Below are 21,927 nucleotides of genomic sequence, written 5' to 3' on the forward strand. Positions count from 1 at the left end.
GAATCGGTGTTAGGCGGTTGCTGTTCCGTGGTTGTTCGTCGGTTGTGCGTTGGTCGTCTTGAGTGAAGACGAGGTTTGGGCGCGCGTTGCTACCGTGAAAATTGTTCACGGATACGGGTTCACCAATTGTAGCGTTGGAATTGATGAGCTCCTGTACTCACGTCGTGGGGTCACCAATGTTGCGGTTCGTGTAGATCGCCACTAAATAAGAGAGTTTGACTTCGACGAATTATAAACAAGTTGTTTATTTACAGGAACAGGCTAATTACATCAGGTAAGATGGCAGACTGTAGGAGCACCGTGGTGTAGGTCTTGTCCCAGCGGGGACTCCACGAGGACTGAGTTCGCAGTCCTGTGGGGAGCGTGATGATATCATCGCGTTTGTGTTATGACGTCATCACGTTGTTCGCGTTTCCCGCGCTTAGGGCGTCACGTGATGCGCGTCGTTGCGTCGCTGGCCGTTGAGGCCGAAGTCGGGAGGCCGGGCTGTGCCGGTGCTTGCTGCAGGAGCGGAAGATTGCGTCGCTCCTGTCGGCTGGCCGTTGAGGCCGAAGACGCTAGGCCGGGCTGTGCCGGTGCACGCACATCACGTCGTACGTGACGTGACGTCAGCGCGCTAGGGCGCGCCTTAAAGGGGCAATGGCCCCAACAGGTAAGTTAAAAGGGCAACGGCCCCAAAAGGTAAATTAAAGGGAATTATGTGTCTCAATATAAGGGACAACCAGTGGTACCGCCACAAGGTATTACATTTTGGTAGGAAGAATAAGGAGGTCACTTGTTACTTGGAGGGTGCGAGTCTAGGTGGGGTAGAGGAACAAAGGGACCTCGGAGTACAAATACACAAACCACTAAAAGTTGCAACACAGGTTAGCAAGGCTATAAAAAAAAGCAAACCAAGCACTAGGGTTTATTTCTAGAGATATAGAATTGAAAAGTAGGGAAGTTAGGCTAAACCTGTATCGAACCTTGGTTAGACCACACTTAACTGCGTATAGCTCTGGTTGCCATATTATAAAAAGAACATAGAGGCACGGGCGAGGGGGCAGAGAAGATTTACAAGGATGATACCAGAAATGCAAGGATATACATATCAGGAAAGGATGAACAAGCTGGGTCTCTTTTCTCTTGAAAAAAAAAAGGCTGTGGGGTGACCTAATAGAGGTCTTTAAAATTATGAAAGGTTATGATAAAGTAGACACAGTTAGTGTGTTTCCATGTGGGGAAGAGCAAAACTAGAGGCGATCGAAATAAGATAGTCACCAAGCAATCAAATAGGGAATTCAGAAGAAACTTCTTTACCCAAAGAGTGGTGAGAATGTGGAACTTGCTACCACAGGGAGTGGTTGAAGCGAATAGTATAGATGCATTTAAGGGGAGGCTAGACAAGCATATGAGGGAGAAGGAACACTGGCGGGCAAAATAAAGGAAAATCCCAAGGTGTTTTATAAGTATATTAAGGGCAAGAGGATAACCAGGAGAAGAGTAGGGCCCATTAGGGACCAAAGTGGCAATCTGTGTGTAGAGCCGGAAGATGTGGGGGAGGTTTTAAATGAATATTTTCCATCTGTGTTCACTATGGAGAAGGACGATGTAGACATAGAAATCAGGCAGGGGGATTGTGATATACTTGAACAAATTGGTATTGAGAGGGAGGAGGTACTAGCGGTTTTAGCGGGCTTAAAAGTGGATAAACCCCCAGGCCCAGACGAGACGTATCCCAGGCTGCTGTGTGAGGCAAAGGAGGAGATTGCAGGGGCTCTGACACAAATTTTCAGATCCTCTCTGGACACAGGGTAGGTGCCAGAGGACTGAAGGACAGCTAACGTAGTACCATTATTCAAGAAGGGTAGTAGGGATAAACTAGGGAATTACAGGATAGTGAGCCTAACATCAGTGGTAGGGAAATTATTGGAAAAAATTCTGAGGGACAGAATTAGTCTCCACTTGGAGAGGCAAGGATTAATCAAAAATAGTCAGTATGGCTTTGTCAGGGGGGAGATCATGTCTAACCAATTTGATTGAATTTTTCGAGGGGGTGACTAGGTGCATGGATGAGGGTAGTGCAATTGATGTAGACTACATGGACTTCAGTAAGGCTTTTGACAAAGTCCCGCATGGGAGGCTGGTCAAGAAGGTAAGAGCCCATGGGATCCAGGGCAATTTTGCACATTGGATCCAAAATTGGTTTAGTGGCAGAAGGCAGAGGGTGATGGTCGAAGGTTGTTTTTGTGACTGGAAGCTTGTGTCCAGTGGTGTACCGCAGGGATTGGTGCTGGGTCCCTTGCTGTTTGTAGTGTACATTAATGATTTAGATAGGAGGTATATGTTAAGTCTGTGTGTTCCAGTTGTATTAAGATTAATTACTGACACAGACTACAAGAATAAAGTTCAACAGGTCTTTACTAGTTGGAGGTCAGGACTATACTAAATACAATATCACTACACAGTACTTATATACCGGTGGTCACCACCGGTATTACGTATACAGCAGCCAGAGAAAGTAGTACATCTCTTAAGGTGGAACAGGCTTAAGTTCTCTTAAGGTGGAACAGGTTACATACACCACAATCCTCCCTTTTTAGCTTAACATTCATATCCCCAATTAACATAACATAATAACATATATAACTTCAGGTATAAACAGTTCAAAGGTTCAGTCTCTCAGGAGGCCTTCTGATTCGGTTTGGATAACGCCTTTCAGTGGTCTCTGATTCTTGTTGCTGAGGTGACTCTTCTTGTTGGTTTCCTATGTATTGGACGTCATCATCAGGTGCAGTCCCTGCCGAGGTAGATGCTTCAGGTTCATTAACGTCTTCCACAGTTGTCTCTGTCGCAACCATGGGTTCGACCCTTGCTCTTGATTCTATCAGTTGATCCGCATGACGCCTTATCACATTGTTACCAATATCTACTGTGTACATCAGAGGTCCTTGTCTGGCCCGAATTGTTCCGGACTGCCATTTTTCGTTTCCATAGCCCCTTGCCAACACTGGTTGTCCTACGTCGAAACTTCAAGTGGACTTGTTATTAATATGCCGGAACTGTTTGTTTTCCACTTCCCTCCGCACATTTGGTTTTAACAAGTCCAACCTGGACCGCAACCTCCTGTTATAAAACATCATGGCAGGACTTTGGTTAGTCACTGCATGAGCGGCGTTTCGATATGCCATTAGGAAATTGTCCACCTTGTGTTGTAACGGAATCTGATCATCGTTCATGGCCTTTATTGCCTTTTTGAATGTTTGGACAAATCTCTCGGCCAACCCGTTTGTCGCCGGATGATATGGGGCAGAGGTATAATGTTTCACCCCATTCTTCTTTAAGAATTTTTGGAATTCTTCCGACACGAACTGTGGTCCGTTGTCCAAACATATCTGTTCTGGCAATCCGTTCCTTGTGAATATTGTTCTTAACACCGCAATTGTCTTTTCTGAAGTAGTGGTACTCATCTTGATCACTTCTGGCCATTTGGAATGTGCGTCCACCGCAATTAGGAACATGGAGTCCATGAATGGACCAGCAAAGTCAATATGTACGCGTTGCCATGGGGCTGAAGCGCAGCTTTTTGTCAACTCCTCTATCTGTTGGTCAATGCCCGGCCACCATACATAAGCCCTAGCAAGACTTTTCATCTTAACTCCCCCCAGATGACCTTCATGCAGTTCCTTTAGAACTCTTTCCCGTAACTTGGGAGGAATAATCACTCTTGTCCCGTACATCAAAGTACCATGGCAGACGGACAGCTGGTCTCGCCTTGCCGAGAATGCCGGCAACAGAGGATCACCATGTGTTGGCCATCCCTTCACTGTCACCTCGTAAACTCGGGACAGTGTCGGGTCGTTCCTGGTTTCTCTTTCAATACTTGCATTGGTGACTGGTAAACACTCGATGATGGTCGAATGAAATAACTCAACAGGGTCAACTTTCGTCGTCTCTTCTGCTTCAGGTAGTGGCAGGCACGACAGCCCATCAGCATTGCCATGCTGCTTTGTACCTTTGAATTCTATTTGATATTGATGTGCCCCTAGGAAAAGGGACCATCTCTGGAGTCGCTGTGCTGTCATCACCGAAACACCCTTCTTAGGGTTAAAAATCGATACCAACGGCTGATGGTCTGTCAGAAGTGTGAATTTTTGGCCCTGCAGGTAATGATTAAACTTCTTCACTCCCCATACAAGGCTGAGAGCCTCCCTATCGATCTGCGCATAGTTGCGCTCAGCGGAGGTCAATGATCTGGATGCAAACGCGACTGGCCTTTCCGTGCCATTTGGCAACTTGTGTGAGAGTACTGCCCCAATACCATATGGAGAAGCATCACAAGCCAACCGAATAGGCAGTGTCGGGTTGAAGTGAGCCAACACTTCCTCTGAGGTGATCAATTCTTTGCTTTTGCGAAATGCCTTCTTACAGTTTTCGCTCCATTCCCATGGTACCCCCTTCTGTAAAAGAGCGTTCAGCGGGTGCAGTACCGTGGATAGATTCGGTAGAAACTTATGGTAATAGTTAATCAATCCCAGAAACGACCTCAACTGAGAGACATTATCCGGAGCGGGAGCCTTTACAACTGCCTCTATCTTGTCAGGAGACTTATGAAGCCCCTCCCGGTCAATGACATGACCACAGTACGAGATCCGCTTCTGAAAGAACTCACATTTCTGCCGATTAACTCTAAGTCCATACTCTTTCAGTCTGTTGAGCACCAGTTCCAAGTTTGCGAGGTGTTCTTCATCACCATCACCTGTAATCAGAATATCGTCCAGGTAACATTGTGTGCCTGGAATTCCCTGTAATACCTGCTCCATGGCCCTCTGCCAAATTGCCAGAGCCGATGCCACTCCAAAAACCAGCCTATTATACCGGTACAAACCTCTATGCGTGTTGATTGTGAGGTACTGGCGTGACTCTTCATCAACCTCCATCTGCAAGTACGCCTGCGCCAGGTCTATCTTGGTGAAGTGTTTCCCGCCAGACAACGAAGCAAAAATATCCTCAATCCGCGGAAGCGGATACTGCACCGTGTGAAGCACCGGATTAACAGTGATCTTGAAATCTCCACAGATGCGAACCTTCCCTGGATCTCCTGGCTTGTTGCTTGAAGGAAGTTTCATAACGGGAACAATGGGCGTAGCCCACTCACTCCAATCTACCTTAGACAGTACACCTGAACGTTCTAGCGCTTCCAGTTCCGCTTCTACAGTAGGTCGTATTGCATAGGGTACCGGTCTGGCTTTGAAAAATTTTGGTTGTGCATGTTCATCAATCTTGATGTTTGCCGTAATTCCTTTCAGTGTTCCCAGTCCTTGCTGGAACACCTCTTTAGCATCATCCAATATTTTGGACAATCGTTTAGGTTTGACATCTGTTTCCCCGGAATCTACCGTTAGTGCTTTTAAGGAGTGCCAGTCCATATTCATTTTCCTAATCCACTCCCGTCCCAGTAGTGGTGGACCTCCTTCAGGTAGCACATATAAGTCCATTACTTGGCTTTCTTCGCCCTTGTGGACCACTTTTACCTCTATCTTTCCGATGGGGTACACTCTTTGCCCCGTGTATGTTTTCAATATAATCTCCGTATCCCGTAGGGGAATATGTTGGAATAACCTTTTGTAATCTTTCTTATTCATGACCGTCAATGCCGATCCAGTGTCCAATTCCATCTTTACTTGGACTCCTGCTATCTGAAGAGTGACCCAAATTGTCTGGAGATCTGCATCCTTACCAACGTTGTGTACTCTTCAGCTACCCAGTTCATTACTGCTAGCGTCTGAATCTGGCTTCTGTTCGTTCGAACTGGTCTTTGTCACCTTGTGCACCTTTATGTATTTTCCTTGCGGTGACTTTTTGCTGCTGGTCTTCTTTCCTGACCGGCATACTTTAGCTATGTGGCCAAGCCTGCCACACGTTCTGCATTCTTGGTTTTTAAACCAACACTGGTTCTGATCGTGTGTTGTCTTTCCACAACGATAACATTTTACAGTACTCAAACCCAATTTATTTGTACTGTGTTCCGGTGACCGTAGCTGCATTACTGCCGTGCCTCTCGCTGCGGCTTTGTGTGCTGCTGCCATAGTGACCGCTTTCTCAAGCGTCAGCTCATTCTCCTCGAGCAGTCACTTTTGTGTATCTTCTTTTAATAATCCACACACAAATTTATCTCTTAGCGCGTCTGTCAGTCCCGCTCCAAACTGACAGTACTTTGCCAGCTTACGCAATTCCATTAAATATTCAGCATTGCTTTCATCCTTCAGCTGCCTTCTGCTGTAAAATTTAAATCGTTCCGCCAGCATCAGCGGCGTGGGGTTTAGATGATTTTTCAGGACAGTAACAATCTCCTCGAACGTCTTATCCGCCGGTTCATCTGGTGATAAAAGGTGTTTCAATTGCCCGTATGTCTTCGCACCCATTAAGTTCAATAACGTTAGTGCTTTCTCTGCATCTGGGATTTTATTTGCTTTACAATAATTTTGTATGCGTTCTACATACATGGCCCAATCTTCGATGTCGCCATCAAAGGTCTCAATGTTCCCATGTTTAGGCATCGTTGCAATTTATTTTATCTCAAGATGGCGGCTTCCCGCTCTTGTCTTCGTCCTCCGCCTACAAAATGGCGGTTTTCCCGCGCTTGGCGGTCTTCACCCACTGGCTGCAATGGCGTTTGGCGTGCCGCTGCTGCTCCCCTTTCCCAGCGGTTAGTAACTCCCCCGACGCTGTCTCTGCTTCACCGCGGCTCCCTCGGGCATTCACGCTTCCCCGATGTCGCGCCTCGCAGCCCTTCTTGCAGCCCGGTTATTAGCACCGGCTGCGTTCGCCTTCACCGTGGCTCTCGCGCCTTCAGTCGCCCCGGACGCTGCGCCTTTTTGGCCCGAAAGCGGCCCGGCCCTTATCACCAGCCGCGATCGATGTCCCCGCGCTGCGCCTTTCGGCCCGAATGCGGCCCGGCCCTTATCTCCGGTCGCGATCGATCTCACCGCCCTTATTCCTCCGTCTTCCTCCCCCCGTCTGTACAGCCAACGCGGCCGACTTTCTGCTCGCGTCGCTGACCGGCTTACCCACCACCGAGGTAGAAAGAAGATAGCTGACTGCCGCTGATGGAGGCTTCGAGTTCAGGATGTCTTCTGCACTCCGGGTTCTCGATGCCTGCCGCGCGACGTGTCTTCCAGCAGGGTGATGAGGGTGGATGCCTCTCTTCGACGCCCGTTCTGTGGACGAAGCCGCCGTGGATATAAACTGCTGCAGGGTAAGAATCGGACTCGTCGCCACTGTTAAGTCTGTGTGTTCCAGTTGTATTAAGATTAATTACTGATACAGACTACAAGAATAAAGTTCAACAGGTCTTTACTAGTTGGAGGTCAGGACTATACTAAATACAATATCACTACACAGTACTTATATACCGGTGGTCACCACCGGTATTACGTATACAGCAGCCAGAGAAAGTAGTACATCTCTTAAGGTGGAACAGGCTTAAGTTCTCTTAAGGTGGAACAGGTTACATACACCACAGTATGATCAGTAAGTTCGCAGATGACATGAAAATTGGTGGAGTGGTAAATAGCGAGGAGGGAAACCTCAGGCTAGAGGACGATATAGGCGGGTTGGACAGATGAGCAGAACAGTGGCAAATGGAATTTAACTCTGAAAAGTGTGAGGTGATGCATTTTGGGAGGACTAACAAGGCAAGGGAATACACAATGAATGGTAGGACCCTAAATCAAATCAACTTTTATTGTCATTGTTAGTGCACAAGTGCAGTACAACGAAATGTAGGCTTGCGGCTCCCGAGAGTGTACATTTAGATTAAGACATTTAAACATTCAACATACATTTGGCTTGTAATACATTAACATAAACATAACCATAATAAAGTGCATTGGCAGGTGTGCAGGCTTTAGAGTTTATTTGTGGAGTTCAGTAGGATGACAGCCCTGGGAAAGAAGCTGTTCCTAAATCGGGTTGTACGGGTGCGAATGCATCTGTAGCATCTCCCAGATGGCAGGAGGGCGAACAGACTGTGGCTGGGGTGGGTAGGGTCTTTGATGATGGACCGTGACCTCCGTAAACAGCGTTTCTGGTATATGTGCTCTATGGTCGGTAGCCGGGTGCCGGTAATGCGTTGGACAGTTTTGACTACCCGCTGCAGGGCTTTCCGGTCATAGTAGCTACAGCTGCCATACCATACTGTGATACAGTTCGTCAGGATGCTCTCTATTGTGCAGCGGTAAAAGTTAGAGAGGATCAGGGGTGACAGGTTACATCCCTTCAGCCTCCTTAGGAAATATAGGTGCTGCTGGGCCTTCTTCACCAGTGAGGAGGTATTGAGGGACCAGGAGAGGTCTTCCGTGATGTGGACTCCGAGGAACTTAAAGCTGTCCACCCTTTCCACCACAGCCCCATTGATGTGGATGTGCATGTACATAGATCCCTGAAGGCAGCAGGACAGGTAGATAAGGTGGTTAAAAAGGCATATGGGATACTTGCCTTCATTAGCCGAGGCATAGAATATAAGAGCAGGGAGGTTATGATGGAGCTATACAAAACGCTAGTTAGGCCACAGCTGGAATACTGTGTGCAGTTCTGGTCGCCACACTATAGGAAGGATGTGATTGCATTGGAGAGGGTGCAGAGGAGATTCACCAGGATGTTACCTGGGCTGGAGCGTTTCAGCTATGAAGAGAGACTGGACAGGCTGGGGTTGTTTTCCTTAGAGCAGAGAAGGCTGAGGGGGGACCTGATTGAGGTGTACAAAATTATGAGGGGCATAGATAGGGTAGAGGGGTCAATAACCAGCTAAGGGGCAGGAGGTTTAGAGGGGATTTGAGGGAAAACTTTTTCACCCAGAGGGTGGTTGGAATCTGGAACTCACTGCCTGAAAGGGTGGTAGAGGCAGGAACCCTCACAACATTCAAGAAGCATTTTGGTGAGCACTTGAAATGCCCTAGCTTACAAGGCTACGGACCAAGTGCTGGAAAATGGGATTAGAATAGATAGGGCTTGATGGCTGTGGTAAACCACTTTTATCCTTCACTATCGTTACACTATAGTTATCACTGTTATATCGTTACTCTATGGTTAGCACTGTTCACACTGTTGTATCACTATACGAGGTCGCCTCTTGTCACGCTGTTATACCTGGGCTGACCACTGCTGACTCCGCCCATGACTCCACCTACCTGCCCAGGTATAAAGGTAGTCGACTGGCTGGCATTCCTCCTTGTTGTATCCGATCACCCACGAGGGTGAGCTCTGTTATTTAGCCAATAAAAACCTATAGTTACTTTCTTAACTCGTCGCTTTTCATTGGATGAATTGATAGGTATATCAATTTTATTGGCTAAATTTTAAAATGTCTACCGAGCCAGACCAGCCAGACGCCCAGCTACAACAGCCACAGCAGCCGTCAGACGCCGAGCTACAACAGCCACAGCAGCCGGCTTGGCTGCGAGCCCTCCGACCACCGTACCTGGATTTAAACCCACAGGCAGCAAACTCAGCCCTCGACTTCGAACACTGGCTGAGCTGTTTCGAGTCCTACCTGGGAGAATCCGGCGTGCCTCAGAAATCCAAGCTAAGAGTTCTGACCGCCCAAGTGAGCCCTAAAGTATTCGCACTCATCCGGGACCTTAAAACATACGAGGACGCCATCAACCGGCTGAAACGACAGTACCAGAGCCCGGTAAATTCCATGTATGCCAGACACCTCCTAAGATCCCGCCCGCAACAGCCAGGAGAGCCTGTGGATGAATTTTTACGGGTGCTACAAGCACTCGGCAGAGACTGTAACTTTAAAGCGGTAACGGCGGCAGAAAATACTGAAGACAACGTCCGCGATGCCTTCGTGAAAGGCCTGCGGTCCGACTACTCACGGCAAAGACTACTTGAAGCAAAGGACCTCGACCTGGACAAAGCTGCAGCCCTCGCTCGCTCCCTAGAAGTGGCCCATCGGGACCTCGAGGCATATTCAAGGTACTGTAACTCGCGACCCTGGGACTTGGGACCGACCCCAACCGCAATACCCCCCGCAGCACCCCCCCTGGGACCTACCTCAGCGTCGGCGTCCCGGACCCGATCGGGACCGCCACCCCCGGTACCGGCTGCGACATCGGACCCCCGCGATCGGGCCGCTGGCTGCTTCTTCTGCGGCCAGGCGAAACACCCGAGGGCGCGCTGCCCAGCCAGAAACGCGACCTGCTCGAGATGCATGAAGAAAGGCCACTTTGCAAAGGCCTGCAGAAGGGGATCAACGGAGGCCAGCAGTGCCTCATGCGAGCTGTGGGGGCGGCCATCTTCCATCAAGGCCACAGAGGCCAGCATCCCCACATGTGAGTCATGGGGCGGCCATCTTTGATCCAGGCAACCGACACCAGCAGTGCCTCATGTGAGTTGTGGGGGCAGCCATCTTCTCCGCCATTTTGTCCTACCTCGTGGGCGCCGCCATTTTACCCACCACGCTCGACCGTCACCGTGACTCCAGACCCGACCACCGCCTCACCCGCAGACTACAGCGACTCGCTCAGCTATACACTAGCCTCCGTCACACTGGATCAAGCCCGCCCGCATCACCTGTCCAAGTCCATGATGGACATCAAAGTGAACGGCCACGCCACGACCTGCCTGTTCGACAGCGGAAGCACGGAGAGTTTCATCCACCCAGACACGGTGAGCCACTACTCCCTCACTGTCCGGCCAACGCGCAACCGGATCTCGATGGCATCGAGGTCCCACGCCACGGACATCAGCGGCTACTGCATTGTGACCCTGTCGGTTAAGGGCACGGAGTATAAAAATTTTAAACTCCTCGTCCTGCCCCAGCTATGCGCTGCCGTCCTACTAGGCCTAGACTTCCAATCCCACCTCCAAAGCGTCACGCTAGCATACGGCGGACCCCTCCCCCCACTCACAGTCGATAACCAGCAGATTTTAAACCGCCCACCGCGCAACACCTGCGGCCTATCCACCCTCAAGGTCCCGCCACCTTCCCTGTTCGCTAACCTCACCCCCGACTGCAAACCCGTCGCTACCAAGAGCAGGCGGTACAGCGCCGGGGACAGAGCTTTCATTAGCTCTGAGGTGCAGCGTCTCCTGAAGGAGGGCATCATCGAGGGGAGCACCAGCCCCTGGCGTGCCCAGGTCGTGGTCGTTAAGACCGGCAATAAAAACCGCCTGGTCATCGACTACAGCCAGACCATAAACAGGTACACCCAGCTGGACGCATACCCCCTTCCCCGCATATCTGATATGGTCAATCAGATTGCGCAGTACCGGGTATTCTCCACCATCGACCTTAAGTCGGCCTATCACCAACTCCCTATCCGCCCTGAGGATCGCCAGTATACAGCCTTCGAGGCGAACGGCCACCTCTACCACTTCCTTAGGGTGCCCTTCGGCGTCACCAACGGGGTTTCGGTCTTCCAAAGGGAGATGGACCGGATGGTTGACCAGAACGGGCTGCACGCCACGTCCCCTATCTAGATAACGTCACCATCTGCGGCCGCGACCGGCAGGACCACGATGTTAATCTGGAGAGATTCCTCCGTACGGCCCAACGGCTGAACCTCACCTACAATAAGGATAAATGTGTGTTTAACACCTCGCGCCTTGCCACCCTCGGCTGTGTAGTAGAGAACGGAGTCATCGGCCCCGACCCCGAAAGAATGCGCCCCCTCATGGAGCTACCCCTCCCCCACTGTCCAAAGGCACTGAAGAGAACCCTGGGGCTCTTCGCCTACTATGCCCAATGGGTGCCCAATTATGCGGACAAAGCCAGACCCCTCATGAAGTCCACATCCTTCCCCCTTACGGAGGAAGCGTGCGCAGCCTTCTCCCTCATTAAGGGAGACATTGCCAAGGCCACAATGCACGCAGTGGATGAGTCCATCCCCTTCCAAGTCGAGAGCGATGCATCCGACTTCGCCCTAGCCGCCACCCTTAACCAGGAGGGGAGACCGGTGGCCTTCTTCTCAAGGACCCTACAGGGCCCTGAGATCCGACACTCGTCGGTCGAGAAGGAGGCCCAGGCGATTGTGGAGGCGGTACGACGCTGGAGGCATTACCTGGCAGGCAAACGATTTACCCTCCTCACCGACCAACGTTCGGTCGCTTTTATGTTTAATAACAAGCTGAGGGGCAAAATCAAGAATGACAAGATCTTGAGGTGGAGAATCGAGCTCTCCACCTATGATTATGATATCTTGTACCGGCCAGGTAAGCTGAACGAACCCCCCGATGCTCTGTCACGAATTACATGCGCCAGCGCGCAAAGTGATAGACTTCAGACCCTCCACAACGACCTCTGCCACCCCGGGGTCACCAGACTTTACCACTTCATTAAGGCCCGCAACCTGCCCTACTCCATCGAGGAGGTCAGGACCATGACCAGGAACTGCCAGACCTGTGCCGAGTGCAAACCGCACTTCTTTAGGCCGGACAGAGCAAGCCTGATCAAGGCCACCCGCCCCTTCGAGCGCCTGAGCATCGACTTTAAGGGGCCCCTCCCGTCCTCTGACCGTAATGTGTACTTCCTCAACATTGTTGATGAGTACTCCCGTTTCCCCTTTGCCTTCCCCTGCCCAGACATGACCAGTACCACGGTCATCAAATGCCTGAACGACCTCTTCGCCTTGTTCGGGTTCCCAAACTATATACATAGTGACCGGGGCTCCTCCTTCATGAGCGAGGAACTCCGTCAGTTCCTACTAGCGAGAGGTATTGCTGCAAGCAGGACCACCAGCTACAACCCCCGAGGGAACGGCCAGGTGGAAAGAGAGAACGCGACGGTATGGAAGGCCGTCCTCTTAGCCCTAAAGTCTAAGGGCCTCCCAACCTCCCGCTGGCAGGAAGTCCTCCCGGCAGCGCTGCATTCCATCCGGTCACTACTTTGCACTGCCATTAACACCACCCCCCATGAACGAATGTTTGTTTTCCCCAGGAAGTCGACTACGGGAACCACGCTACCAACCTGGCTGACCTCTCCGGGGCCCGTCTTGCTGCGAAAGCACGTGAGGGCCCATAAAACGGACCCCCTGGTCGAGAGGGTGGACCTCCTGCACGCCAACCCCCAGTACGCCTATGTGGCATACCCAGACGGGCGGGAGGACACAGTCTCCTTACGAGACCTCGCACCCTCGGGCACTCCGGAGACACCACCTTCACCCCCCCCCACCACCCCCCCAATTCCAGCCCAGGTAGACGGCATGCCGGAACCCCACGAGCCTTCGCCGACCACGCAGACACCAGCATTAACACCGGATAATGCAGCACCGCCGCTGCGACGATCAGACAGGCTTACAAGGCCTCCGGACAGACTGACATACCAGAACTGGTAGTACACTTCACCCCGCCGGACTCAAATCTAAACAAGGGGTGAATGTGGTAAACCACTTTTATCGTTCACTATCGTTACACTATAGTTATCACTGTTATATCGTTACTCTATGGTTAGCACTGTTCACACTGTTGTATCACTATACGAGGTCGCCTCTTGTCACGCTGTTATACCTGGGCTGACCACTGCTGACTCCGCCCATGACTCCACCTACCTGCCCAGGTATAAAGGTAGTCAACTGGCTGGCATTCCTCCTTGTTGTATCCGATCACCCACGAGGGTGGGCTCTGTTATTTAGCCAATAAAAACCTATAGTTACTTTCTTAACTCGTCGCTTTTCATTGGATGAATTGATAGGTATATCAATGGCCGACGCGGACACGATGGGCCGAAGGGCCTCTTTCTGTGCTGCATAACTCTATGGGGGAAAAATGCAGTTGTTTGCGCCTTAAGAGGGTGCCAATTGGGGCGCAAAGCAACTAGCGCCTGGGTGCGGCGATGTTTGTGCCGCTCGCAAAATTAACTGGACATTTTGCGGCGGCGCTAAACACTACCGCCACGATCTCCTGCGCCGGCAGATTGTGACGTCAGTCGAGTGCGCAACGCCCCGTTAGCGCCCCGGACCGGATATTAAGTGGCGCCCCCTGCCTTACCGCCTGCCGCTAGCAACGACAGGTTGAGGGGAGCATTTTGCTGTCAGAAAGGGACTAGGGGAGCGCTATTTAAAGGCGACCGCTTCCTGCCTTTTTTTGTCGGTGACATTTTTGCACCACGTAGTCAGAGAGAGAGAGAGAGAGAGAGAGACTTCTGGAGAGATTCAACGCTGTGTGAAGGAGTTTTGAGTACTGAGCAGCACTTTGCAGGTTAATTTGGATTTGCCCTTCCTTGCTTAGCCAGCGCTCTGAGGTAGCGCCTCGCTCCTCGGCCTTTGCGCCTTAAGACAGGTGTGAAGCGCCTCATTTAGCGCTCCAATCACCTCCAGGGGCGATAAAAGCCAAGTTTGCTGTCGGAGGCGATAATTAGCGGCAGGCGCTAAACTTTGCGCACCGCCAATAATGGGGTCCCAGATGGGGCGATACCGAATTTTTCCCCCTATGACTCTAAGGGAATAGAGGGTTATGCTCATAGATTTAAATGAGGAAAGGCGGGAGGAGGCTCGAGTGGAGCATAAATGCCGGCATGGATTGGTTGGGCCGAATGGCTTGTTACATACCCTATGTAATCCCATGGCACTATTTCGAAGAAGAGCAGGGGAGTTATCCCCAGTGCCCTGGCCAATATTTATCCCTCAATCAACATCATTAATCACAAATTAACTGGTCATTATCACATAACTGTTTGTGGGAGCTTGCTGTGCACAAATTGGCTCCCACATTTCCTACATTACAAGAGTGACTACATTTCAAAAGTACTTCATTGGCTGTAAAGCACTTTGGAATATCCTGAGGTTGTGAAAGGCGCTATATAAATGCAAGGCCTTTTGGACAATTGAGGTGGATCGGTAGGTGGAGCAACAGTGCTAGCAGGGAGATCTACTCTGTGGTCATTCAATACAAAATCTTCGATTCACATAATTAAAGATGTTTGAAAATGAAATGTACTGCTGATTTGATCAGGGGAAGGATATCGTCACACATATAATTGGTCATGTGGGGGTCTGAAGATATACTGAGGAGTCACGCCTCAGAAAAATACCAGAAGTGATGGATTCCACTGTGGTTTGGGAGCCAAAATTCATTACCCCAGATGACACCTGTTCCATCAAAATCTCCCAAACAAAAAAGTTCTGACCCTATTAGCCACTGCAAATCAAAGTTTGTCATGAAACGCCGAGGTCCTGGTGCATTACTGGAGGGCGGGAAATGGATGGTTGTTATAAAGCAAAGTATAAACTGGTGTGATGCACATCAACAGTTTACTGGAGACTGTAAACAAAACTTACACCTCCGTCCTAAAAATTATACAATATCATCATTTTTACATCTAACACATACGACAACATGAGCACATTTGCTTCTCTTGATTTACGATGACATTTTTACTGTTCTTTACATATTTTGGACTGAAGCTTTGCTCCCGTGATATGCCCTTTAACAATTTAGTGTGTTGGACGAATGTTTTCCTCATTATTGGAGCATATATGTGCTAATCATAATCTGTGAGTCCTTAATTCTGACACTGTGCATAAACCCGGGAATTATTCCATTAACCAACAACAGCATCCCTTACCTTAATGAGCACAAAATGCATTATACAATGTTTTAGAAAAGAAGGCAATTGTTAGATTTGTGAAAATATGGATTATAAAAAAAACACTAGGTTTGTTTAATTGCAAATATATGTGGCCTGTCATCTTTCAGGAAGTAAAAATACTAACACTTTGTATAAAACCTACTGCGGGTTGAAGCTCTTTCAGTCCTCTCCTTCTGTTGTATGCATACACCAACGGGTTGGGTGTTGATGAAACTATTAACAGGTACTTTAAACTGTACGTATGATTCCATTAGAACTCTGAGCTCCTGTGCTTTTTCACTTGTGGTTACTGTTTGATGGATTAGGAAGGGAGCTGTCAAATATTTACACACCAGTGGCACAGGAAGGAGCAGGGCTGAGGCAATGAACTGATTACTTTGGACAGACACCATATGAAATATGTCATGGTAAATGGCTCACAAATCTGAAGTCAGTGCTAGACAGAAGCTACAGCGTTTGCTAGCTGTTGATAGATACCCAGACAAGGAAACCTCCTCACATCAACACTAAGGCTGTGTAATAAATGTTGACTTAATCATAATGTTTTCTAAAGGCACGATGAGCTTTATTTTCTTGCTTGCAAGCAAATAGAGAAACTGATCAGTGCGATACGATGATGTCATCTATGAACGTACAATGTCATCATGTCAGGAAAAATGACTCAAAGATCTGAGCATACTAAGATTTGCAGAGGTTACAACAGTCATACACGTTCTATTAGAGGCCTCCTGCCATGAGTATAACATGAGCTGATTGTGAAAGAGTCCTTCTGAAAGATACCGGCTGTTGCATTGAGTTGCAAATATCAGACATGTTTGAGTCTCCAAAGTGGTTCAGAGCTGCTGGCTGAATGCTCTCATTTCCACTGCTGCTAGGCGATGTCACTGAAGCATGCTGCTATTAGAAACAGCCTGAGCTGCTCCTGGTGGAGATAGCACTCTCATTTTAAGCATTTGGTCTTCTTCTTAGAACCTAGAAATATTGGTGTTTGCACAGCCAAAGCAATAAAGATGTATTCATCACTACACCAGTAAAGGATTGGATGCAAACACCATTACACCATCATGCCACCAATAAACCACATCCACCAACATTACTAGACTACAAAGGAAAATGGATACGTAACAGTTACTAGAACAGCAGGGACTAGACCTGTTCCCTCCTCTCAACCATCAAGAATCAGATGCACTTTCATAGGCTGGTTTCTGACTCTCCCCGGTGGATAGAGAAATATACTGAAAAATGATACAGGAAACTTTGTGCTATCCGGCACCGACGGGACCGAGCTGTTGCCGTCCCATCAAAACTGCCGGACAAACCAGCGCTAATGTTGAAACATACAGAGATTTTGAGCTCCGTATCTGGCAACAAACCCTGTTGCTTAGCAACAGCTTCTAAACAGTCGGCTGTACCTTGCAAGCGTCTCTGTAGCTTAGCAACAGCTTCAGCGAGACCTTGCAGAGCCTGACTGGTGAAAAAAAAGCAACGAAAAGAAAAAAAAACGAACGAAACGGCTCCTGATTTTTGCCGGTGGCTCAAGCATTGACAGTTAACCTCCGGATAAACCAAAGTTTCCTGTATTCCTCTTGGGTAGCCTCTGCTTCCAAAATGGATGCACTTCATTCTCGAGCCTCATCTCTTTGGCCTCCAAAGGACAATCTTTCAAAGTTGTCATTGGGCCCTATACATTTTTTGCAAACAAAAACCTGTTTAAAAGGAGCCAGCAGCAATTTGATGGTTGCTGATACCCAAAATTCCAGCCCCCAATTCCTGTGGTGTTCCCAACACACAATGTGCTAAGCACTGTGAAAAATATTTAAATGAGATGACCTCATGTTATTGAGCTACGTCAGCTCAGTGAGGTACAAGCTAATTTGCATCCGAACAGCAGTACTGATATAGGACTGCATGATCTGCTGCATATGTATATTTATAGTACGATAGCAAAATACAGGATTCCCCTCTACCGTGGTTGACACTGCCCTCGACCGTGTCAGTTCTATCTCCCGCACCTCTGCCCTCACCCCTGCCCCTCCCTCCCGGAACCACGATAGGGTTCCCCTTGTCCTCACCTTTCACCCCACCAGCCTCCACATTCAACGGATCATCCTCCGGCATTTCCGCTACCTCCAAAGTGATCCCACCACCAAACGTATCTTCCCCTCCCCTCCCCTTTCAGCATTCCGCAGGGACCGCTCTCTCCGAGACACCCTAGTCCACTCCTCTATCACCCCAAACAGCCCTTCCCCTTCGCCTGGCACCTTCCCGTGCAAGCGGAGGAGATGTAACACCTGCCCCTATACCTCCCCCCTCCCCACTGTCCAGGGCCCCAAACACCCCTTCCAGGTGAAACAGCGATTTACTTGTACTTCTCGCAATCTAGTATACTGTATTCGCTGCTCACGATGCGGTCTCCTCTACATTGGGGAGACCAAACGCAGATTGGGTGACCGCTTTGCGGAACACCTCCGTTCAGTCCGTAAGGGTGACCCCGAGCTTCCGGTCGCCTGTCATTTCAATTCACCGCTCCATTCCCACTCGGACCTCACCGTCCTTGGCCTCTTGTACTGTTCCACGGAAGCTCAACGTAAACTCGAGGAACAGCACCTCATCTTCCGATTAGGCACTCTGCAGCCTTCCGGTCTCAATATCGAGTTCAACAATTTCAGATCATAACCTCGGCCCCTATTTCATTTTTACTTATATTTTTCCACTCCTTTCCTGCCCCCCCCCCTTTCCTTTTGTTTCTCTCTCACACCTGGCAGCTATCTTTTGCCCTGCCAGTACACTTTACACCTAATCCCAGCCTATTACCATCTCGTCTAGCTTCTAATCTCTTTTACTTCTTTTGGTTCTTTTATTCTTTTGTCCGATCGCAGCCCTGCCTTCGATCTAGTTCCTTTTCTCTCCAGTTTTGAAGAAGGGTCAAACCCGAAACGTCAACTCAAATTTCTCTCCACGGATGTTGCCTGACCTGCTGAGTTTTTCCAGCATTTTCTGTTGTTATTTTGTATATTTATAGTAATGACTTGGAGTTTTGAAGAAAAATGTTTATAGCACTTTTCAGAACCTCAGGACATTCCAAAGCGTTTTACAGCCAATTAAGTACTTTTGAAATGCAGTCACTGTTGTATTGTAGGAATGTGCACTGTAAAGTCCCACAAACAGCAATGTGATAATGACCAAATAATCTGTTTTAGTGATGTTGGTTGAGTGATAAATATTGGCCAGGACACCAGGGAGAACTTCCCTGCTCTTCCTTGAAAAATACCATGGGATCTTTTACGCCCATTGAGAGGGTAGACGGGGCCACGGTTTGACATCTCATTTGAAAGACAGCACCTCCAACAGTGCAGTAGCTCGTCAGGAGTGTTAGCCTAGATTTTGTGCTCAAGTCTCTAGGGTGGGACTTGAACCACAACCTTCTGACTCAGAGGCGAGAGTGCTACTCACTGAGCCAAGGTTATCTAACTAAAATATAATAGCTGTTCATTTCCAAAGACATTCTCAAGAAATGGATGTCAGGGTTATAATATAAATTAAAGATTAAACTTTCAAATGTCCAAAAGATCATCATGGGATGCAAGTCGCAAATGAAGGGACACAGTTTTCAACAGTTGATATTACATAACGGGGAAGAAATTGGACCTTGTTGTGGCCATTTTTTGGGTATAAATCGGGTGTAAAGAGGGCCAATTTTGGGGCCCAACGGGCCATGTTCCTAGGATGCAAGAAAGACGTCCGACCCAATATTGGGTGTGGGCATTTTTCAGGCGACCCTGGCAGCCACCTAAACAACAACTTGCATTTATGTAGTACCTTTAACTTAGTAAAACGTCCCAAAGAAAAACAAAATTTGACACCAAGCCACATAAGGAGATATTAGGACAGATGACCAAAAGCTTGGTCAAAGAGGTAGATTTTAAGGAGAGTCTTAAAGGAGGAGACAGAGGTAGAGAGGCGAAGAGGTTTCAGGAGGGAATTCCAGAGCTTAGGGCCTTGGCAGCTGATGGCATGACTGCCAATGGTGGAGCGATTAAAATCGGGGATGCACAAGAGGCCAGAATTGGAGGAGCGCAGATATCTCGGAGGGTTGTAGGGCTTGAGGAGGTTACAGAGATAGGGAGGGGCGTGGCCATGAAGGTATTTGAATACAAGGATGAGAATTTTAAAATCAAGGCGTTGCCAATGTAGGTCAGCAAGCACAGGGGAGACGGGTGAACGGGACTCGGTGCGAGTTAGGATACAGGCAGCAGAGTTTTGGATGAGCTCAAAATAGGCATTAGGCCCCTTACAAGGAGTTCCCATCTTTCATTATCATAAATTATGACCGCCAAGATTTTTTACGTGGTTCCATATCATGTGACAAGGGGAGGGGGATTTCAGCCTTAAGCCATTGACCAGGATTGTAATGGGGATTAGCTGACAGGAAGACTCTTGTTTTACTAGAGAATAATATCTATATACATAAACATATTAAAATATAGTTTAAACTATGCCCCAAGAGGAAAACCACAAATCCGCAGTTGGTGAAGAGGACTAACCTTTTGGAGCAGAAGTGCTGGAGATGCAGCAGGAAGATTGAGTTCGGAGCTGCCCTGAGATTTTCTTTTTTTCACAATCTCCACTAGCTTGCTCTGGATACTCAGCTGAAGAATAAGAACAAAGGACTAGTACGATAGCAAAATACTGCAGATGTTGGAAATCCGAAATAACAACAGAAAATGCTGGAAAAACTCAGCAGGTCAGGCAACATCCGTGGAGAGAAATTTGAGTTGACGTTTGGGGTCAAACCCGTAACGTCAACTCAAATTTCTCTCCACGGATGTTGCCTGACCTGCTGAGTTTTTCCAGCATTTTCTGTTGATATTAAGAACAAAGGACTGTTGTTTTTCTCAATTACTGAGACTGTTATGTCATCACATAGCACAGTGTTTACAGCTCAGCTTCTTGTGATAGCTGGTGGTCACTGGGGTAAGTTGAAAACCATATCAGTGGACCACAACACATCACGCTGCTCCCCTCATGGGCGTTGACTCTTAACACTGTGTCATCACACTGTCAAAACTCAGTGCCCCTCCTGATTTATTTCTAAGGAGTCTCCTGCTCCTGTACTGTTAAAAATAATTATCAGGCATGTACCAATATTGTATTTATAAAATAGTCCTAGTTAACATGATAACAGAATGGTTTCATGCTTTCTTAGAGAGAGACTGCTTTTGGCATTTAACTAATCTGATTCAATTTTGTTCACTTTCTCTCAGATACTTTATCTAAACAAAACTGATTTTAAAAAAAAGTTTAGATGTTCCTTGTAACTGCTTTAGGAAAACAAATTGCATCACAGCACACATATATACCAGTTAAGGACTCAAGGATGTTTTCAAAATTATGAATAGGATTGATATAATTGGTCCAGATAAATTGGTCACATTAGCAAAGTTTTCAATAATTAGTAACATCATTTAAAAGTTAGGAGTAGATGGAGAATTCAAGAGGAACTATTTAATCCAAAGGGCAACTGACATGAGGAACAAGTTAGCAAGGAAGGACGTTCAAGCAAATACAAGTAGAACCTCCCGAATCCGGCAACTTCAGGACCGCGGCCGAGCCGGTTTTCGGGTTTTTCTGGACTTTGGAACGTGTTTCTGATGTCCGAAGTCCGGAAACGCCCGAGCCCAGGTTGCGATATTTCCGGACTTCGGACATCAGAAACACGTGCCAAGTCCGGAAATGCCTGGGCCCAGGTTCCAGTTTTTGGTAAGCCTCCCTCAGGGTGTCCGGATTCCTGAACATTTTACGGATTCCGGACCCCTGCCACCAATCGTCCCAGAGTCTGGAACATTCTGGATTCCGGAACTCTGGATTTGGGTTCAATGAGAAATAGCGGAATGAGAAACATGGTGAGCAAGCAGGATTATTGGGTTGAAACTAACTAAAAAGGGATGGGCATCTTAGGCCAAATGAGCTTTCCCCATTCCTAAAGTTTCCTTTGTTTCTAAGGTAATACCGATCGCTCAATTAAAAATGCTGCTCTAAATAGGAAAGATCTGACAGAAAGAGAGAGAAACTGAAGGCAGTTCTACAATAATCCAGGAGATTAGGAGGACCACTGCTGAACACAAAGGGCCATATTTTCCGATCGGCGGCTTCCTGCGTGTGGAGGCCTCCGATCTGGAAAAAATCTACGAACTTACCTGAGGGCTCCTGAGGTCCAGATACTTCTGCTCCTGGGCCTCTCCAACTCGAAATCTGCAGGGCCCACGTATCCCAGAGGAGCATGCGGTTCGCAAGCGTCCCTGGGATCACGTGGGCCATGGGGAGCCAATCAAAGAAGGGAATCTCCCTTCATA

General features: G+C 48.4%; 1 long non-coding RNA gene across 1 annotated transcript in view; it reads right to left on the minus strand.

The window, feature by feature from the left end:
• Positions 1-20,267, minus strand: part of LOC147117305 (uncharacterized) — a 34,842-nt gene extending 14,575 nt beyond the window's left edge. Inside the window, exon 1 of the long non-coding RNA XR_015078284.1 lies at positions 20,119-20,267. This is a non-coding gene — a long non-coding RNA (uncharacterized LOC147117305). The remainder of the gene's footprint in view (positions 1-20,118) is intronic.
• Between the last annotated feature and the right edge of the window lie 1,660 nt (positions 20,268-21,927).

The sequence above is a fragment of the Somniosus microcephalus genome, chromosome 5, assembly GCF_052327205.1.
Source record: "Somniosus microcephalus isolate GS21.2 chromosome 5, FLI_Smic_1.0, whole genome shotgun sequence".
NCBI classification, from domain to species: Eukaryota; Metazoa; Chordata; class Chondrichthyes; order Squaliformes; family Somniosidae; genus Somniosus; species Somniosus microcephalus.